The following is a 20,237-nucleotide window of genomic DNA, read 5'->3' as shown; positions in this document are numbered from 1 at the left end:
AATTCTGCCTTCTTTACAGCTCGATGGCAGTTTTATGGATTAAGATGAAGCAAAAATTCATAGAAGGTTAGATTTATTTTCAGTTATTCTTCCAACAACGTAATTTCTTAGTCAATATATTAAAAGGCAAGTATATTGGTAGGTTGCTGTCAACAGGGACTTCTAACACCAGCTAAGCATTTAAATTGCCAAATAAGTTAAGGATAGTTGGGACATTTGACATCGCGATAAGTAGAGCCCACAGATCTAACCTATTACGCATTGACAACATAACCAAATTCATTTTGACTTTTAATTAATTCACATTATACGTATTTTGTGGTTTGAAACATTGAATCTTGCCACACGACGTGTTTTTTCTTTGAATGAGTCACTAAAGTTTCTTCTTCTGAAGAATATTCCTGACTAAGGACAAACCAAAATATAGGGAGTAGTGTTTTCACTGTGGGTTAGACTTTCCTAAAAGGTGTTTCATGCAAGGTGATCAAATACGAGAATGCTTGTATAGACAAACAACACATTTTTATTCTTTTTGGATTTAATTCTTTTGGTTTTGTTATGCACCGTGAGGCCGTGGAGCTAATTAGCCTAATCCAATGGGCTATGCATAATAACATTATGACTGTAGGTCCTCTAGATGGATCTCACAACTTGACTCAGATCAATCCGTATTGTTGGTTAGCGGAAATCACCAATGACACTTAGATCTCGGATCTTAGTTTTGTTTATGTAAAAGAGAGAAAAGATGAAGTGTGGAGAGATTAGCCTGATCAAGTTCTTTGCTTCGTCTTTATTTCTTGAAACTTAGTACTTGTCTTGATCCAGTAGCTTGAACGAGATTGGATCTTGAACAGTTCTTTATTTTCCAATCTTGTAGACTTGAACTTCAATCTTATTTTCTGGGAAGGATCGACAATAGCAAATTATAGAAACATCAGATGCGAACTTCTATCTCTGGGAAGGATCGGCAACAGCAAATTAAAGTTTACAAAATATTGTTATTAAATATTACAAGGAGTTGTATATCAAAAACTGAGCCATCAAGTATGCGAACTTCTATCTCCGGGATGACTCTAATCCTTGTATCTAGTAATCATCAAACTTAGTTACCTGCAGGTGGGATTAAAATACACCAGCTATGTGCTAGTGAATCGTTTTGACTCTAAAAGCATATATAAATAACAATCATAATACAAATATAGTTTTCTTGACAAGCTCAGCGGATATATTACTATACCCGGTATATGTAACACTGCCCTACACACACACAAGTCTCCGAGCCACGTAGCCCATACTTGGAGAAACTATATATGACCATTAGCCCGCGGCCACGTAGCCTTTGACTATTTAGGCTTAATGGTTATGTTTGGATCCAGACACATGTGTATTCGGTCTGAGTTGGTTTATTCTCTAATTTGTATTACAATGTTTTAGAGATCACGTAATCTCATGCAAATATTTGACCGACTCAATAAGACAAACAACCTGTCTATCTTAAAGAGTATAAATATGTTTGACTGTTTACAAAGGTTTAACCTATTCACGTTATAAAAAGGTTGAACGTATTCACCTGTATCGATGATGTGATTGTTTGAAAACCTTTCTTGATTGCGAATGATTGTTAAACTATAAACAAATAGGTTTGAATGATCACCTTGATGGTGTTTCCTGATTAGACTGCATACTTTAAGTCTGGTTTTAACCTTGATTATGTTTGTGAATGTTTTGAAATCGTGATTGTATTTGTGGGACGTTTGATATAGCATGCTTTGGCCTAATAGGGTTTATCACGTTGGCAAACTTCTCCAAGTAAGTAAACGGGTCCCGTGGTTGATTGGGATGTGTACGAATTACTTACCTTAGGCAAAAAGAGTCTACTAATGATATCCCCCTTCAGTTACTACATACCCGTAAAAATATAGTTTTGTATAACATTATAATTATAAAAATAATGTTTGATTGAAATCTGTTCGTGAATGCTTTTGAAAATACTTTCAAAGTTAAAGGCCATAGCCTTGACTAAGTCTAAGCTTAATATAATATAATTAACAATAACTTAGAATTAGATTCTACCTTAGTGGATGCTCGGTATTCTTATGCTAAGGTAGAATGATTGCTTAGTGGGCAGAACTTCGTTCCTAACTCGCTTAACTGCTCTACGGCTCGTTAACCATTCAACACTTGCAGAAACTTCACGAAAACGGACCTCAGGACTCCTCAGCAAAGCTAGCGCGCTTCCCAATACTAAGTGTGTGAGAATGAGTGTGAAAATTGGATGAAATGGGCTGAGCCCGTAGCTGCCTATTTATAGCCTTGGATCATGCGCGAAGATGCAAGCTATGACGGTTCGCGATACGCGAACTTGCAAAGTCGGCGCCGAAATTTTGCATGTCAACCCCATGCTGCCACGTGTCGCCACGTCATTGGATAAGCTTTGAAATGTGTGCCAGCAACTTTGCGATACGTGAAGATGTTCTGCTTTGCATCTTCACGATACTCGAAGATGCATAAATTTCAGAAATTCCATTTTCAGTCCTTCTATTTCCAGATTTGGCATTTTTAGTCCTTTAACTTTCAGAATTTGTATTTTTAGCCCAAAATTAATCAGGGTATTCCCGAGATGTTACAATCTACCTATCCATGTATAACTGCACAAAACTTAGAACGAATAAGATTCGTTCACAGACCCTCTTGAGGGTCAAAGAAGAATTCGTTTACAGACCCTCCCAATTTCTGTACCTCAACTTGTAAGTGATTTGTTTACGTCCTAGGTTTCCAACAAACATTGCATGAACGACCTTGACAACAAAACTCATGATTTTGAATAAAACAAGGTTTAATAAACTATGTACGAACATAATAAAAACTTTAAATCTTTTTGTCATTTTCATATATTTTAAAATAACCAAAATATATACATAATATTTTGAAGTTGAAACATAAAATAAAACAAAAGTAAGATAGGAGTAAAGATGAAATTAATATTATATACCAGAAATATTTATTTAAAGTTTACTAAATTATTTTTATGAAATAGATCACGACATGAAATCACATTATCTGTTAACGTTCTAGATCACACTTCTATTAGGGCATTATTATGCCAAGAACCCAAAGTTGATTGTAGATATACTTTGTCCACTTTAAACTTAACAAGTATTTGGATGTCAACATGATATGTTAAGGTATGTATTAGGCACAATGCTTATGTGGTCCCCATTTAATCTGACATGTTACAGACTCCATCATACCTCATGTATGTTAATAAACATAAACTAATTATGTTAATGTTTCATTCAAAAATGAACATAAATGAGCTTAAACAAACATAAATGAAATATATCAAAATTAGTCCAAGTATATAAATTCTGAATAATAAATTAAATTAAAATAATTAATTATAAAAATATGTAATTGCAAAATAATTTAAAACAAAAACCTATATAAACCGTCCATTAAACTCAATTTCCCTACACCATATGCCCAAACAAACCTAACAAGACCAGACAAACGTATAAAAAAAAAAACCAATTAAACTTAAACTTCAACTACTATCATAACCTTTGATTACAAGAAAATTATATACTCACAATTATATAAAAAAAAAATCTAAAATAACCCGCGTGACACGAGGGCTAAAAACTAGTAGATATATAGTCTTGGTGCAGTTTGGCATTATATTACTTGCTAAAGTTGCTTGGTATGTGACCCGAATCATACCCCTGTAACGTTGTTGTATTGAGATACAATAAAAAAATTAACATACATTTGATGTAATCAAACATATGATTGAAGAACATTAGTCTAAGAGAAATCATGTTCAAAATCCCCAGATAATTCTTTTAAGGTTTCACAAAAAGCACACCTAAATCTGTTAAATGCATTCCGTGCACAGAAAAATGCTAATGAGATACGCCGTTTAAGTACACTTGACAAACTCAAATGCTAGAATATTCGATAAAAACAAAGGAAATTAGCATACAAGCATACATTTGTGTAAGCAGTATGGATTGATTGTTCATATTGATCCAAATAATAATACATTTTTATATAATTAATATCACCATATACAAATGATCTGAAACATGATCAAAACATTTCTTCTCATTATCTACCATATACTTGACTTAATGTTACGCCATTAACTGATAATGATGGTAAAGGAAGTATTGAAGTGGAGTTGATTTCACTTTCCTGAATGAAGAAAGCAGGTTTTTTTGGAGCAGGAAGTGAGCCTTCACCACCCAACATCGCCACCACAGTTGGTGTGTCAGGCCGATCTTCTGCACGCTGTTGCACACACAAGAGGCCAACATGTACTGATCGTGACACTTCACAAGCAGAATAGGATGTGTGCAAACATTCATCAATTAGATTGAGGGACTTTCCTTCTTTGTAAAGTCTCCAAGCCTATTATATGAATGCAAGTAAATAACCAAAAGTTAGATCATCTCAGAAGGTACCCATAGGTGTTTTGTAGCTTCACTATCCATATATTGTATTCATACCTCATCACATATTTGCACATATAGACTCTTTGCTGACACACATACATGGAGGGTGGTTCAAATAAGAACAGTTAATAATTAGAAACCACTTTTCAACCTTGGATGATAATCTGATATTTCAATGGATAATTTTGGTATCCATATATTATGTCTGTTCCACTCCATATCACAACCTCCGTCCCTTTTGTTCCCTCCATGATTAAAGGCACATGAAGGTTTATTTGGCTCCCATTAATAATGGTTCTTATATGAAGTCACACCCACATGCATTCTAGATGCATCATGGGTGTAAGTTGGGCTTAATTCCTGACTCAAACAAGATGGTTTGGGTCGACTTCACCAACAAATCGTTCAGTGATTAAGAGATTACGCAAGTTCCCAAGTTTATAACAATTTGAATTTAGTTAGGATTTATCTTGTTGTCAAGCTGGGGTTAAGCTATATATACACATGTACCGAGTTGTGGTTATGTGTGAGTTTTAATCAAATTTTGAGAGAGCCTCTTGGTTATAATAAAATCGGGAGTCATCCAAATATTGGCGATTGTTGTTTTGCTATATCGATTATGCAATTCAATGGATGATTGTATTCAACACACTTACATGTCCAAGAAGGTTATCATAATGTCTTCATGAATAAAACCTCTATTTTTCTTCCCGCTCACAATTTCCAGCACTAAAACACCAAAGCTGAAAATATCTGACTTTACCGAGAAGTGGCCATTCACTGCATACTTTGGAGATAAGTAGCCCCTAAGTCGAGTTAGGAGTAAGCAAATCAAAACATACAGACAAGAATTACAAATTGTTGAAGGCATTAATCGAATTCAGAGATTCTTACAAAGTTCCCACAACTCTCTTCGTATTTGCTTCATTCTCATCTTCTTTAAACATTCTGGCCAAACCAAAGTCTGATATCTTCGGACGCATCTGATGATCAAGTAAAATGTTTCCTGCTTTTAAGTCTCTATGGACAACTTTAAGCCGGGAATCTTGATGAAGATAAAGAAGACCTCGAGCTATCCCATGAATTATCCAGAAGCGGTGTTCCCAATCAAGTAATGACCTTTTGGATTCATCTGCTCAACAGACAACTGGGTTTATATATCTTGCATATTCCTTTGCATTTTTAATAGATCTTTGTATTTTTTTTTTTGGATTTTATGAGAGCCTAACCAAACAAAAAACTGTCGAGTCTTTTGTTAGGCATGTATTCATAAATTAGCATCTTCTCTTGGCCTTGAATACAATATCCTAAGAGCTTCACAAGATTTCGATGCTGAAGTTTAGCAATGCATATAACTTCATTCTTGAATTCAACAAGCCCCTGTCCAGAGGACTTTGATAGCCTCTTCACAGCAATCTCTTGTCCTTCTTCTAGCACACCCTGTGGATCAAGATTAATATTACAAAAAGAACATAGAAGTAAATACAAAGTTGTTCAATATGTACTTTTCATATATGAACATCTGATGCACATCATTGACTTACCTTGTACACCGATCCAAACCCACCTTCCCCCAGCTTGTTGTCGACCGAAAAGTCATTGGTGGCTTTACAAATTTCAGATAAGCTAAATAAAGGAACATCTGCACTTCCGATTTGGCTGCTCTCTGCATCAGAAATACTCCTCCCTTTTCTTCTAATGTACAGTGCTAAGACGAGGCCCAACAAAGTCAACACAGCTGATATTGACAAAGTAACTTCCATAACTACTCCTTTCTTTCTGTGGAATCTGGAATGGAGGAAACAAGCATATGTCTTGCTTACAAACTGCCTTATTTTAGTATGTAGATCATCTTTATCCAACATAAACAAAAATTGATTGAACAATAAGCTGTAAAAACAAGGAATGTAGTAATTTGGTGATGCTATTGGCATACCTAAATTCTGAGGCTGCAAGTCTAACATAAAGATCTTGCCCATTTTGTGGGTACGCTCGGGCATCAACCAAATCCCCAAACCATAACAAGCACCCAACTCCACCTGGAGTTATGTTTGGATTTGCATAGGCGGTGCACGAGCAATTGTTCTGGCAAACAACCTCACAATTTTGTAGGCTCATGTTACCACTAAAGACAGCATTTTCCGTGTCCGGCAATTTCATACTTGAAAACTTTTGAAATCCCTCTCCAGGCCCACAATCCAAGGCGATGCTCCGCCCACAAACTTTTGTATTATCACCAGGAATAGTTTCAGCTGAGGTTTTTCGCTCAAATCCTTTCAAGCACCCACAATAAGGAGAAGTGGTAGTATCACAGCTCCCATATGGGTCGCATACTCCATAGTCATCACAATAATCATCTGTTAAGGTAATAATCTGCATCCATTCTGGGTTGGGAAATTTTAGCTGCGAGATCTCAAGTTTACCACCAGGAGTTACCATCAATCTTGACAGGACTGTTGATATATCGTTTCTAGATATAACAGTAAAAAACATCTCGTTCTGATTCAGGACCACATAACTAACATGTGCTGGATCAGTACTGAGTGGCAAACCAGAAAATGATATTCCGGAATACGGCCCGATCCTAGTTTCGATGGCAGCGTTTTTTCTAATATATAGTTGCGGATATTTACCCTTAACCATTAAAAACCTTAATGTATACTCACCTGGGGAAGGATCATCTGCACTCCTCCATGATTGCAGATATGTTTCCTTCCCAGTTATGAAGTTCTTGCCCAACTTCATTCCTGCTAAGTAGGTATCTCCAGGGTAATCAAAGCTTTGCCAAATAGAAATTTCATTCTGGGTTTCATTATAATTTTTAATTACCAGATTGCCTGTATCCAAGAGTTGTGCTACAAGACTGATAATTGTACCAGATGCCAAGGAGTTGGACGACCAGATGACACTGCCGCTACCATTAACTAGAGTCAAATTCCCTTTGTTGTCCAGTTTGACCACACCCGAGGTGTCTATAAGCGGATTTTCCTGGTTTTCAACCCATGCAACCGTTTGATGTGATGTGTTCTTAAACCATATCCCCAGGTACCGATTTCTTGAACTGCCCGGGCTAAAGAAGCCTAGCTCAAATTTTGCGTTCACTGAAACAATTGTCTGACCATCTGAGATATTTTGATGCACAGCTATGGTGTCTGATGATCTTGAAGTTCTTAGCATTAGAAAAAAGAAGGTGGTCATACAAGGGAATAACATTTTGGTTTGATTGATTCTTTGAATTTGACCTTCCTCACAACTTGATGGCACTTTTGTGGATTAAGATGAAGTGAAAGTTCATAGATGGTGCGATTTCTTTTCAGTCATTTATCATTATTCCAAACATGAAATTTCCTTAGTCAATGAAACGTAAGTAAAACGATAGTTTGTTGTTTACAGAGACTACTAACACCAAAGTTCATAAATGATGTTAAGTTGCAAACCTACAGTAAATGGCAAATCTTGCACGGTACCAACATATGATTTGACAATTCAACATATTTTTTTTGTGCTTTGAAACTTTTATCTTAATTGCCAACCTGTTTTTTCTTTGAATTGGTCAAGCATATAGGGTATGTTTGGTTAGTGGGAATGAAATGAAAAAATGATTAAATGAAAAGGGAATGGAATAGACATGGAAATAAATTACTCATTATTGTTCTACTGTCATATTTAGTTAACCTATAGAAATAGAATGAACTATTATTTTATTTTGTTTGGAAAAAAAAAATAAAAAAAATGTATAAATGAAATATAAATAATAAAAATACTCATATCTTAAAAGTAAAAAAATAAAAAAAATTACAATGACGAAGTTGGTGGTGGTGGTGGTATGGCAGTGGTGGCGGCGTCGGAGGTGGTCAGGTGCTGGTGGTGGTTTGGCGGTGACGGTGATGGTGGTGGTGGCGGCGGCGGCGATGGTGGTGGTGGTATGGCGGTGACGGTGGCGGCAGCGGCGATGGTGGTCAGGTGGTCGCGATGGTGGTGGTGGCGGCTGCGGCGGTGGTGGTGGTCAGGTGGTGTTATCTAAAGAGTAAGGTAGAAGAGGAATGGAATGGAAAAAAAAAGGGTGAAAATGAATGGATTTGATGGAATGAGATTCCTTTTGTAATCGTTGATATCATTCCATTGACCAACCAAACACTCATTTCTTCATTCTCTTGCAACAACTCATTCCATTCACCTTCTCATTGTTGTCTACCAAACGCTACCTTAGGATGTGAGAGTTGTGCCTAAGCACATTTAAATATGGAGTTCTCCTCTCATCAACTAGTATTAAGGCCAAACCGCCTTTGTTTATTTAGGAAACATGACATTCCTTGTAAGCCAAGAAACTTTGTTGTTCATGGTTGATGTGGGATTCACCTAAAGTGTTATAATGTTATATAATTTGCATCTTTTTATTGTTTGAATATCCTATCAAAATACAACACAATAACTGCTCTTCTTGCATTCTTAAAGATGGATTTAAAACTGTTGGAAACAAAACAAAAATCCAAACACACATAGATGATCAAGAGAATGCTTAAAACCAAGCATCAAGACAATCGAAGACTTTCCAATAATTAAGAAAAAAAAGGTACGAGTCTTGATAATCAAATGTGTAAAATACTAAAATGCATTTAGCCCACATATTCACAGGGATACATCTAAAACATAAGACCTAGGAACATTTAGAAGGTATCTATGTTTTCCATTAAGTACGTTGTTTTGTTCTGGAATGTAAACACATCACATATGATGAATAGGGGTATGTTATTTTAAAAATTGGGATAAAAATAGAATGATGAGAAGAATTTATAGCAAAAAAAAAAAAACACTTTAAAAATAATTTTAAAAAATAATAAAAAAATCATAACTTAAAATTTAATAAAAAAAGAAAAAAGTATAAACACAAAAATGTTTTCATCGTCTTCCTCATTAAAAAATGTTGAGAGAAAAAGATCATTGTGTCTTTTTGTTATCACTGTGTTTTGTGTTTATTTTCGTAATTGATTGTGTTTTTTTTCTTGACATAATGTCTTTTGTTATTTTTTATTGTATTATAAACTAAACATTGTGTTAGATTTTGTTCGGCACTGTGTTATATTTTACGATCTATTGTGTCTTATTCTAGTTATAATTGTGTATTTTCGTCATCGTGTCTTTTCGTCGTTTTTTTTTTCTTTTCTTTTTTTTTTTTTGAACGAGAATGACGGAGGAAACATTTGAGTTTTTAGTTTTTTTTGTTTTTTATTTATATTTTGAATTATGATTTTTTATAATTTTTTTCAATTCTTTACTGAATGGTTTTTATGTGATCACAAATCATTTTCACGCTTTTTATTTTTATCCTTCTTTGTATTTTAACCTTACCCATGATTCATGAATAATGCTATGCTTCTAGTAAATTGTTCCTTCTATTTAGTTATTCGTTTATTTATATGCTTGGTTCCAGCTGGCTATGAAAATTTTTACTTGAGTGCCAAACAGAGATTTTAACATACTAACAAAACTCTACATTTTTAAATACCTCGACATTTTTATTAAAAAAATAAATAAATAAACAACAATTACCATGGCTTTTGAGCATTCATTGCCATCACCGTCACCACGTCCCTCTCTTTATTGGTACTGACTCTCACTTAGTCCTCCAACTACTGCATTATCATCTGTATCAACTTTTGCTTTTCCATTTATTTCTTTTGCTTTGTCTAGCCGCCCGTTGGAGGATGCCTACCCGATTTCAATTGTAACTCCTTTTGGTTGGTAGATTAGCCACCGACCTACAATGTGTTGTTAACTTCTTTCCCGATTTTTGTTGCATGGAGTCTTTACATTCAAAGAAGATTATTGAAGTGGGTAGACGCATGAATGGTCTTTATTGTATGGACATGATGGTTAGAGAAAGAAAAGTTATAATGTCAAAAACGGATGTAGAAATTTGGCACAAAAGAATATATGTCTCATATGAAAAAATATGTCGAATAGGTATTTTTAATATTAATTATTTGATTTTTATAAATGACTCTTGTGATACTTGTAATAAAGCAAAATTTACCCGATTAACCTTCTAGAAAAGCAGGGCCAGCCATAACATGTGGCGAGGTGGTTGACGGCCACAGCCCCAAAACTACGCTAGGCCTGAATTTTTTTTTTAAATTATATGTATTTTTATTAAAACAATCTGTATATTTAGTGTTTAAACTTAAATACATAACCACTAGCTTGGTTTAGTGGCAAAGAAGTATTACTTCAAGTTCCAACTAAAAGGTTATGGGTTCTAGTTTCATTTGAGACATGTTCAATCCTATTTTTATACAAAAGTTTTTTACACAACCTAAATTATAACCAAGTAAGCTAATATCAAAATTAAATTGTTTAAACCCAACAAAATACTCCTTTTACTTAAGGTCAAAAAAAAAAATTTCACCTTCGGCCCAAAATTTTTTTTGCTTTCTCGGAGCCGGCCATGCAGAAAAGCCATATCAAAAGTAATGCTTGCTTCGATTTAATCCATTGTGACACTTGGGGAAAATACCGTAAACCTTCTACTTCACATGCAAGCTTCTTTTTAACTGTTGTGGATTATTTTAGTAGGGCAGTATGGACATACCTTATCAAACACAAAAGTGATGCAAGCGAGTGTTTAATGAACTTTCAAAAATTCGTGCTAACACAATTTGGAAAACGAATTAAGAAAATACGTTGTGATAATGGTGGCAAAAATACCTCAAACCAGATGATTGATTTCTATTCCCAAAAGGGAATTATATTAGAGACTACATGCCCGCACACTCCACAACAAAACGGAGTAGTCAAGCGGAAACATCGGCATCTCCTTGAAATAGCCCGTTCACTTATGTTCCAAGGAAGTTTACCAATAAAATTTTAGGGAGAATGCATACAAGCCGCCACATACATCATAAATCGATTACCAATGAAATTCACCAAGAACAAAACACCGTATGAGATGGTCTTTAGGAAACAAGCTAATCACATAAACATGTAAGTCTTATGGTGCTTGGTCTACTACGGAAGCACGGAGACGGGATGAGATAAATTCCAAAATAGGGGGAGGCCCAGTGTTTTCTTAGGGTATCCTCAAGGCATAAAGGGATACAAAATTTATGATATTGAACATGGGAAATTTGTCAAGTCTCGTGATGTTCGTTTTGTGGAAGAACAATTCCCCCTTTGAGGTAATAAAATCAAATGTAACAGATCCACAAATGTTCGAGCCATCCCCATTGATGAAGAATATTGGTGTTCTCTTGTAAATTAGCATACTAAAGAAACAGAGGATGAAACGAATAATAATAACGAGCTTGATTCCGAAGGGGGTTTGGATGGAAGCCCACCAACCAATCCTATTGACCAAGGCCCACAAACCTCTCATGATAAGCACCACCCAAAACAAGAAAACAATTTTCATGGCTCATAACAAGAGACCGATGATCTAGGCCCCGAACAACAATTGAAAACTTTTGGTCTAGAACAGCAGCTGGTTGAGCGCGAATCTAATATAGCTGACATCGAGACCATTAGTCACACCAGAGAGAAACGGAATATTTATCATCCAAAATGGTTTGAAGGTTTTGATACAAAGTTACCACAGTCTATTGACCATTCACGTCCCACGGACAATCGGTCTTCTTCTACGGTACATCCTCTTTCTAATTATTTGTCCTATGATAAATTTTCTTATCCTCGAAAAGCTTTCTTAGCGGCCATCACATGTAATGATGAGCCAAAGTTTTTTCATCAAGAAATAAAGGATAAAAATTAGGTTGAAGCTATGAAAAGATAAATTAAAGCTCTTAAGGCGAATAAAACTTGGACTTTAGAGGCGTTATTAGAAGGGAAGCATGCTATTGATTCAAAGTGGGTTTATAAGATCAAGTATAAACCTAATGGAGAAATTGAAAGATACAAAGCACGATTGGTGACGAAATGCTTTACCTAAATGGAAGGTGTTGATTTCCATGAAACATTTGCTCCTGTTGCAAAACTAGTGACAGTAAGAATTCTCCTTGTTGTGGCTGTTAAAAGGGACTGGATAATACATCAACCCGATGTGAATAATGCATTTCTTCATTAAGACTTAGAGGAAGAAGTGTATATTCTCAAGGGTTTTTTAAGAAAGAATAAACCAGAGTATGTTGGTTACGAAATGGATTATAACAGGCTTTCAGAAATTGGTATCATAAATTCACCACGGCTCTGGTTGAATTTGCTTACGTGCAGTCTAAAGCTGATCATTCGTTATTTACAATAGCCTCTGAAGGCTCTTTTGTTACTGTCTTGATTTATGTGGATGATGTTATTATTATAGGCAATGATGTTAAGAAAATTGAAATGACCAAAACTCATTTAAATGATCAATTTAGTATCAAAGATTTGGGTCATTTCAAGTATTTTTTTTTGGCATTAAGGTGGTCTGATCGTCTGATGGAATGGTTTTAAGTCAACGAAAATGCACGTTAGACATTCTTGAAAACACCGGCCAACTAGGATGTCGCCCTATCTCGTTTCCGATGGAGAAAAGTTTAAAACTCGATCAATGTGATGAGAGCAACAAAACTGATGCTTCTAAGTACCATCGATTGTAGGAAGATTTTTGTATTTATAGGCAACAAGACCAGACATAGCATACTCAGTTAATATTCTGAGTCAACTTGTCTCAGACCCACAGGAAGAACATATGGAAGCACTTAATCAAGTTCTTCGACACATAAAGACCACACCTGGACAAGTTATATTTTTGCCGAAACAAGGAGATTTGGACCTTTTGTAGATCCCGAAACCGGATTCGACAATGAACGGTTTTGTTCTTGATAATCGTGCAAGATGGGTGCGGTAAATCAAACGACCAAACAAGTAATATAAAGAAAATTAATAATGAACGGCTCCGTAATCAGTTAAAAGGATTAATAGATTAACCAAACCGACCCCACCCAAGGTGAGCTCCACTTGCGTGGGTGATTTACACCTTACAAACACACACATAAATAAAACAACAAGGTCCTATTTGTAGCAAAGACATAAATATTCTAGAAGCCTTATCCCATTGAAGCTAAACGCGTATGCCGAAGCCCTCGTTTCGTGTCCATTTTACTCGCCGACATAAATTATTAACTTGACCATAAATATATAATGGGTTTCATAATTTGATATCACAAGTCACAACCTTTTGGCCTTACAATCACCCCCTTGACTTATGATTTGTCGAATCCGTGTCTCGCATTTTCGCAAATCAACCCGGCAAACCGGAGCTTCTTCAATCACCCCCTCCAGATATGATCCACCTAATTTATTCATGAAGGAGTTCTCACTTCTTTATCCATCTCTAATCTTTAAGCAGTATATGTTAAGACGAGCTCGACGAAATACCGGTGACAACAATCAAATGACGAAGCTTATTATTTCCCCATTTAGGCTCCTTGAAAATAATATTGAAAAATACGCTTTGAACACGGTTCAACAATAACGAAAACCCGATCAATTTTGACTTTCTTCAGATTTGGTCAACCCAATCAATAATTAACTTGTAGCCCAAAAAAAATTGTTCAATATAACAAGCCCAAACAGAATTAAAATTCCCAAATGAACAGCCCACAAATAGCCCACTTGATTTTTAATTAAACCCCACAATAGACCAGGCCCGTACTTCTAAAAATCTGGTCCATTAAAACAACAGCCCACATTAGTTTGTAAGCCCAAGGTAAATTAATCTTTACCAGCAAACGCATACCCTTGCAGCATCCCATGTCAGCTGCCACATGCTTAACATCAAGCACATCTGTGCTTTGCCGGAAAACACCTACTACCGGCTTCATTCTCCGGAAAAACGAATTCCAACACCTGCTACCTCAGATTAATTACTGATGACCCATCTTCACCATACCGTGACACGGCTTCCTCTATAGCCACCATAGTTACCGCCATTGCAATCACCGCCGTTGCCGCTGTTAGTCTTCACGGCCGAAAAACGGGTCGCCTAAAATACGAATAGCCGGAAAAATGCAGCCGCCACCACTACTGCCAACAGTTACCGGTAAACCCCTCGGTCACATCTTTATCCAACAGTTGCTACGATCAGAAATAACCGAAGAAACTTCAAGCACGCTTATTTCCCACTTTATTTCCAACTTTATTTTCAAGACCTTCAAACTTTATTTTCAAACTTCAACGGGTAAGGTCTCGGATCGGGTAATCGGGGAAATAGAACCCGAATATCAAGAACAAAGTTGAATCAGTTGATTCAAACCCGCTCTGATACCAATTGTAGGTCCCGAAACCGAATCCAACAACGAACGACTTTGTTCTTGATAATCGCGCGAGACAGGTGCGGTAAATCAAACGGTCGAACAAGTAATATAAAGAAAATATAATAATGAACGGCTCCATAATCGGTTAATTTAATAGATTAACTGAACCGACCCCACCCAAGGTGAGCTCCACTTGCGTGGGTGATTTACACCTTAGAAACACACACATAAATAAAACAACGAAGTCCTATTTATAGCAAAAACATAAATATTCTAGAAGTCTTATCCCATTGAAGCTAAACGCACATGCCAAAGCCCTCGTTTCGTGTCCATTTTTCTCGCCGACATAAATTATTAACTTGACCATAAATATATAATGGGTTTCGTAATTTGATATCGCAAGTCACAACCTTTTGGCCTTACAATCACCCCCTTGACTTATGATTTGTCGAATCCGTGTCTTGCATTTTCGCAAATCAACCCGACAAACCGGAGCTTCTTCACCTTGTTGCTTATTGTGATGCTGAATACTCGTCGATTACGAACATGTTATCTATTATTGTTAGGAGGAGCTCTGGTGTCATGGAAAACTAAGAAGCAGTCTGTTGTTTCTTGTTCTTCGGCTAAAGCCAAGTACCGAGCCATGGGTACCACGGTAAGTGAATTTTTATGGGTTAGTTGGCTACTAAAGGATTTTCAAGTCTAATACACAAATGCAATCCCTTTGTACTGTGATAATCTAGCAGTTAAGCACATTGCTAATAATCCAGTCTTTCATGAACGTACAAAACATGTTGAGATGTATTGCTATTTTGTAAGAGAAAGAGTGGAGTCAAAAGATATTTTACTGATTCATATTGGTACAAAACAACAAATTGCTTATCTATTTACCAAGTCACTTGGTGCACAACAGTTATGGCTTTTGCTTGACAAGCTGGGTGCTTGTGATCTACACTCTAGCTTGAGGGAAAGTATTGAGTCTTGAATTTAAATTGATGATGCATTTATAATTATTAGTTATCCGTTGTTTTAGAGATAGGTCCAGCCCCTTAATTTAAGTTTTCGAATAGGACTAGGATACTGATTATCGGTTCCTATATATATATATGTCCATGATTGTAATCAAGATGCATTATTATTGAAAATAAAAAAAAATAACCTTCTCTGATATTATATTTTTACTCTTTATGATTTAAGTAATACATGATAATGGTCCACTACATCTTTATCTTTACAAGCAAGTCCAGTGCATCTCTAATTCAGAGTGGCAAAACATAATTCGAAATAATAGCTTTTAAACATTCTAAAAGCAATCATAAAACATTTTTTTATTATACAGCTTGACAAAAGACACAAATATACCGACGCATATACATATTCTTCTAACTGATAAAGATGCCTTATACATTCACAAACCATTTCTTCTCGTCATCTGCCATCTACTTGACTTACTGTTACGCCATTAACTGATAATGATAGTGAAGGAAGAATTGAGGTAGAGTTGATTTCACCTTCTTGAAAAAAGAAAGCAGGTTCTTTGGGAGAAGGAAGTGACCCTTCACCACCCAACATTAATACAACAGTCGTTGTGTCAGGCCGATCTTCTGCTCGGTGTTGCGCACACAATAGGCCAACATGTATAGATCGCAACACTTCACTAGCAGAATAGGATGTGCGTAAACATTCATCAATTAAATCGAGAGACTTTCCTGCTTTGTAAAGTCTCCATGCCTAATGAAACCAAAAAAAGACAAAAGTTAGATCATGTGAATAGGCACCCCTACATTATTCAATACAGGTTAGTCCAAGTTACACATGGGTGTATGTAGAGCTTGACTAATAGTACTTATACTTCGCATATGCACATAGAGGCTCAATGTCAAACAAATAGATGGAGTTAGGTTTATATAGAAACTGAAAAATGATAGTAATAAAGAGAACAATTTTTAGCCTTTGAAAATGGAGCACCAGAGGTAATATCGTGATTCAAATTAATTTCTTCCTAAAATATTATGTCCGAGAATTCCCCACCTATGCCGAGTACTCCCTACCTAGCGATTCTGCAACCATGTACACACAAACACACGCTCGTGTATGTGTGCGCGCACACACATACATATAGGGGAAAGTTGTGCACGTGTCTAAATCATGTGTTGGTATATTTCCTAAATATAATGAATTCATTGGTAGTATTCATGGTTTTCTCATAACTTTCTATTTTTTTTACTTAACCATCATATATATATATATATGCACACACACATATATGATTGTATCCAACTTTCTTACATGTCCAATAAGGTTATGATCATGGTCCTCATGAACAAAATCTCTATTCTTCTTCCCGCTCACAATTTCCAAGACCAAAACCCCAAAGCTAAAAATATCTGACTTTACTGAGAAGAGACCTTACGTTGCATATTCTGGAGATATGTAGCCCCTGAGTCAATACACATAAGATATACATAAATATGCATGTGTATTGTACAATATGAACCGAATTCGTGGATTCTTACAATGTTCCCACGACTCTCTTTGTATTTGCTTCACTCACACCTTCTTTAAACATTCTGGCCAAGCCAAAGTCTGATATCTTTGGATGCATCTGATGATCAAGTAAAATGTTTCCTGCTTTTAAGTCCCTATGTACAACTTTAAGCCGGGAATCTTGATGAAGATGAAGAAGGCCTCTAGCAATCCCATGAATTATCCAGAAGCGTTGCGGCCAATCAAGTAATGACTTTTTTGATTCATCTGTTCAATAGACAGCAAGATGGTTTATATGTATTGTATCCCTTTGCATTTTTAATGAATCTGTATTTTAGGATTGTAAGAGAGCCCAACCAAATAAAAAACTGTCGAGACTTTTATTAGGCATATATTCATATATTAACATTTTCTCATGGCCTTGAATGCAATATCCCAAGAGCTTCACAAGATTCCGATGCTGAAGTTTTGCAATGCATATAACTTCATTCTCAAATTCAACAAGCCCTTGCCCAGAGGACTTTGACAGCCGCTTCACAGCAACCTCTTTTCCTTCTTCTAGCACTCCCTGGTAAATCGAGATCGCGACTATTAATATTGCATACATTATATTCTAATAGAATGCAAAACCAATTTGTTTGATCAGTACACACATATATGACCATCTAATTCCTATCATTTACCTTGTAAACTGGTCCAAACCCGCCTTCTCCTAGCTTGTTGTCTACTGAAAAGTCATTGGTTGCCCTAGAAATTTTAGATAAGCTAAACAAGGGAACCTGTGGAATTCCCATCTGGCTGCTATAACTAGAGGTCTTTTCAGGTCTAACGAGAAAATGTGCCATTGAGAAAAGATGTTATTTTCAAACATAATTCATCATAGTGTGTTAACTTGTATTTAAAGCACCAGATTCATATCACTTGCCTTCTCTCCCTGAATCTGATCTATTCTTCCATTTTCTCCTAGTGTACAATGCCAAGAATATGAGGCCCAACAAAGTCAACACGGCAGCTATTGATGAAGTAACTTCCATAACTACTCGTTTCTTTTTGTGGAAGTTGGAATGGAGATCTAAAATATTTGAAGGGTCCAAGGAAACAATTTATTGTCAAGTTTACAGCAATAAGCGTAAACACATACACATATGTCTTCGCGATGAATTTCCTCACAAATTACTGCAGTTATTATAGTTAGTATATTACTAGATCATATGATGTATCCATCATAAACATGTAGTGACCTAACATTAAGATGTTAAAACAAGGTAAACAAGAAACGCATTCATTTGGTAACATTATTAATTGCTTACCTGGTAACTCTGAGGCGCAAGTCTAACATACAAATCTTGCCCTTTTTGTGGGAACACTCGGACATCAATCAATTCTCCAAACCATAGCAAGCACCCAACTCCACCTGTAGTGATGTTTGGATTTGCGTAGGCCGTGCATGAGCAATTTTTCTTGCAAGCTGCCTCACAATCTAGTAGGCTCATGTTGCTACTGTAGACAGCATTCTCCGTGTCTGGTAACTTCATGCTTGAAAACGGCATAAATCCCTCTCCAGGCCCACAATCCAAGGCTATTTTCCGCCCACAAACACTTGTATCATTATCAGGATTCTTTTCAAATCCTTTCAAGCACCCACAATTAGGAGAAGTGGCAGTCGTACAGATCCCATACGGGCCACACACTTTATAGTTGTCACAATAATCTACTGGCGAGGTAGAAATCAGAATCCATTTTGGGTTCAGAAATTTTAGCTGCCAGATTTCCAGTTGACCACCAGGAGTTACTATTGTCCTTAATGTAGTACTTTTAGAATCAAAAGTGATATACATCTCGCTCTGATTCATAATCAGGTAAGAAACGCTCGCCGGATTAGCATCAGGAGCAAAGTTTGCCTGGCCAGAAAGTGATATGCCGTTATATGGCCCGATCCTTGTTACAGTATCAGAGCTTCTTCTAATATATACTTGCGGATATTTACCCTTAACCATTGAAGCCATTAATGTGTATTCGCCCGGAGAAGGATCATCTGCACCTCTCCATGATGTTAGATATGTTTCTCTTCCAGTAATGAAGTTCTTGCCCAACTTTATTTGTGCTAAGCAAGCATCTCCAGGGTAATCAAAACTTTGCCAGATAACAACTTCATTTTGAATCACCAGATTGCCTGTATCCAACAGTTGTGCTTCATATTAATATTTGCACCAGATGCTGAGGAGTTAGATGACCAAATGACTTTGCCACTACCATCAACAAGAGTCAGGCTCCCTTGATTGTCCAGTCTGGCCACACCCAGTTTATCTGTAAGTGGAGTTTCACGGTTTGCAACCCATGCAACTGTTTGCGGCGATGTGTTCTTAAACAATATCCCCAGGTACCGATTTTTGGAATTGCCCGGGCTAAAGAAACATAGCTCAAATTTTGCATTCGCTGAAACTATGGTCTGACCATCTGAGATGTTTTGATGCACTGCTATGGTGTCTGATGATCTAGAAGTTGTTAGCACTAGAAAGAAGAAGGTGATATAAGGGAGTAACATTTGGGTTTGATTGTTATCTATACACAGATTCTTTGAATTTTGTCTTCCTCACAACTTCATGGGACATTTTTGGATTAAGATGAAGGTAAAAGTTTCTTAGTCAATGAAAGGTAAGTAAATTGATAGTTTATTATTAACAGGGACTTCTATCACCTACTAATCATTTGATTTGTCAAATTTAGGACATTTGTGATCTCTGGGTTGAGCCCACAGATCTAACCTATAATTCATTGACAACTTAAACCAAATATAAGTTGACCTTTAGCCAATTCAACTCCTATATATAATTTTTGTGGTTTGAAACATTGAATCTTGCCAACGCAATCTTTCTTTGAATGGGTCATACACTGAAGTTTTTCCAGGAATTCTAACTAAGGACAAACCACAATAATATACCTGAGGATACAATACCAATATGCCATCCATGCATATCAGAGCATGTCCATACATATATAAACATAAAACATAGTCATACAAATAAAGATAGAAGAATAACAAATATACCAT

At 36.2% G+C, this 20,237-nt stretch overlaps 2 pseudogenes across 2 annotated transcripts; both read right to left on the bottom strand.

The window, feature by feature from the left end:
- Positions 1–4,022: 4,022 nt before the first annotated feature.
- On the bottom strand, positions 4,023–7,704 carry LOC143545612 (G-type lectin S-receptor-like serine/threonine-protein kinase At4g27290; annotated as a pseudogene). The gene is made up of 6 exons (XR_013137464.1): positions 6,391–7,704; positions 5,999–6,242; positions 5,684–5,894; positions 5,349–5,586; positions 5,111–5,260; positions 4,023–4,410 (listed from the first exon to the last, which is right to left on the bottom strand). The product of XR_013137464.1 is annotated as a G-type lectin S-receptor-like serine/threonine-protein kinase At4g27290 (transcript).
- An 8,422-nt stretch (positions 7,705–16,126) lies between these two features.
- LOC143545607 (G-type lectin S-receptor-like serine/threonine-protein kinase At4g27290) lies at positions 16,127–19,829 on the bottom strand (annotated as a pseudogene). Its single transcript, XR_013137463.1, has 7 exons — positions 18,501–19,829; positions 18,108–18,263; positions 17,869–18,020; positions 17,543–17,753; positions 17,215–17,452; positions 16,988–17,138; positions 16,127–16,429 (listed from the first exon to the last, which is right to left on the bottom strand). The product of XR_013137463.1 is annotated as a G-type lectin S-receptor-like serine/threonine-protein kinase At4g27290 (transcript).
- Between the last annotated feature and the right edge of the window lie 408 nt (positions 19,830–20,237).

This window comes from Bidens hawaiensis, unplaced genomic scaffold (genome assembly GCF_021521415.1).
Source record: "Bidens hawaiensis isolate Kalapana, Puna unplaced genomic scaffold, B.hawaiensis_p1.1 tig00013987_1, whole genome shotgun sequence".
NCBI classification, from domain to species: domain Eukaryota; kingdom Viridiplantae; phylum Streptophyta; class Magnoliopsida; order Asterales; family Asteraceae; genus Bidens; species Bidens hawaiensis.
This window is presented reverse-complemented; position numbering and strand designations above follow the sequence as displayed.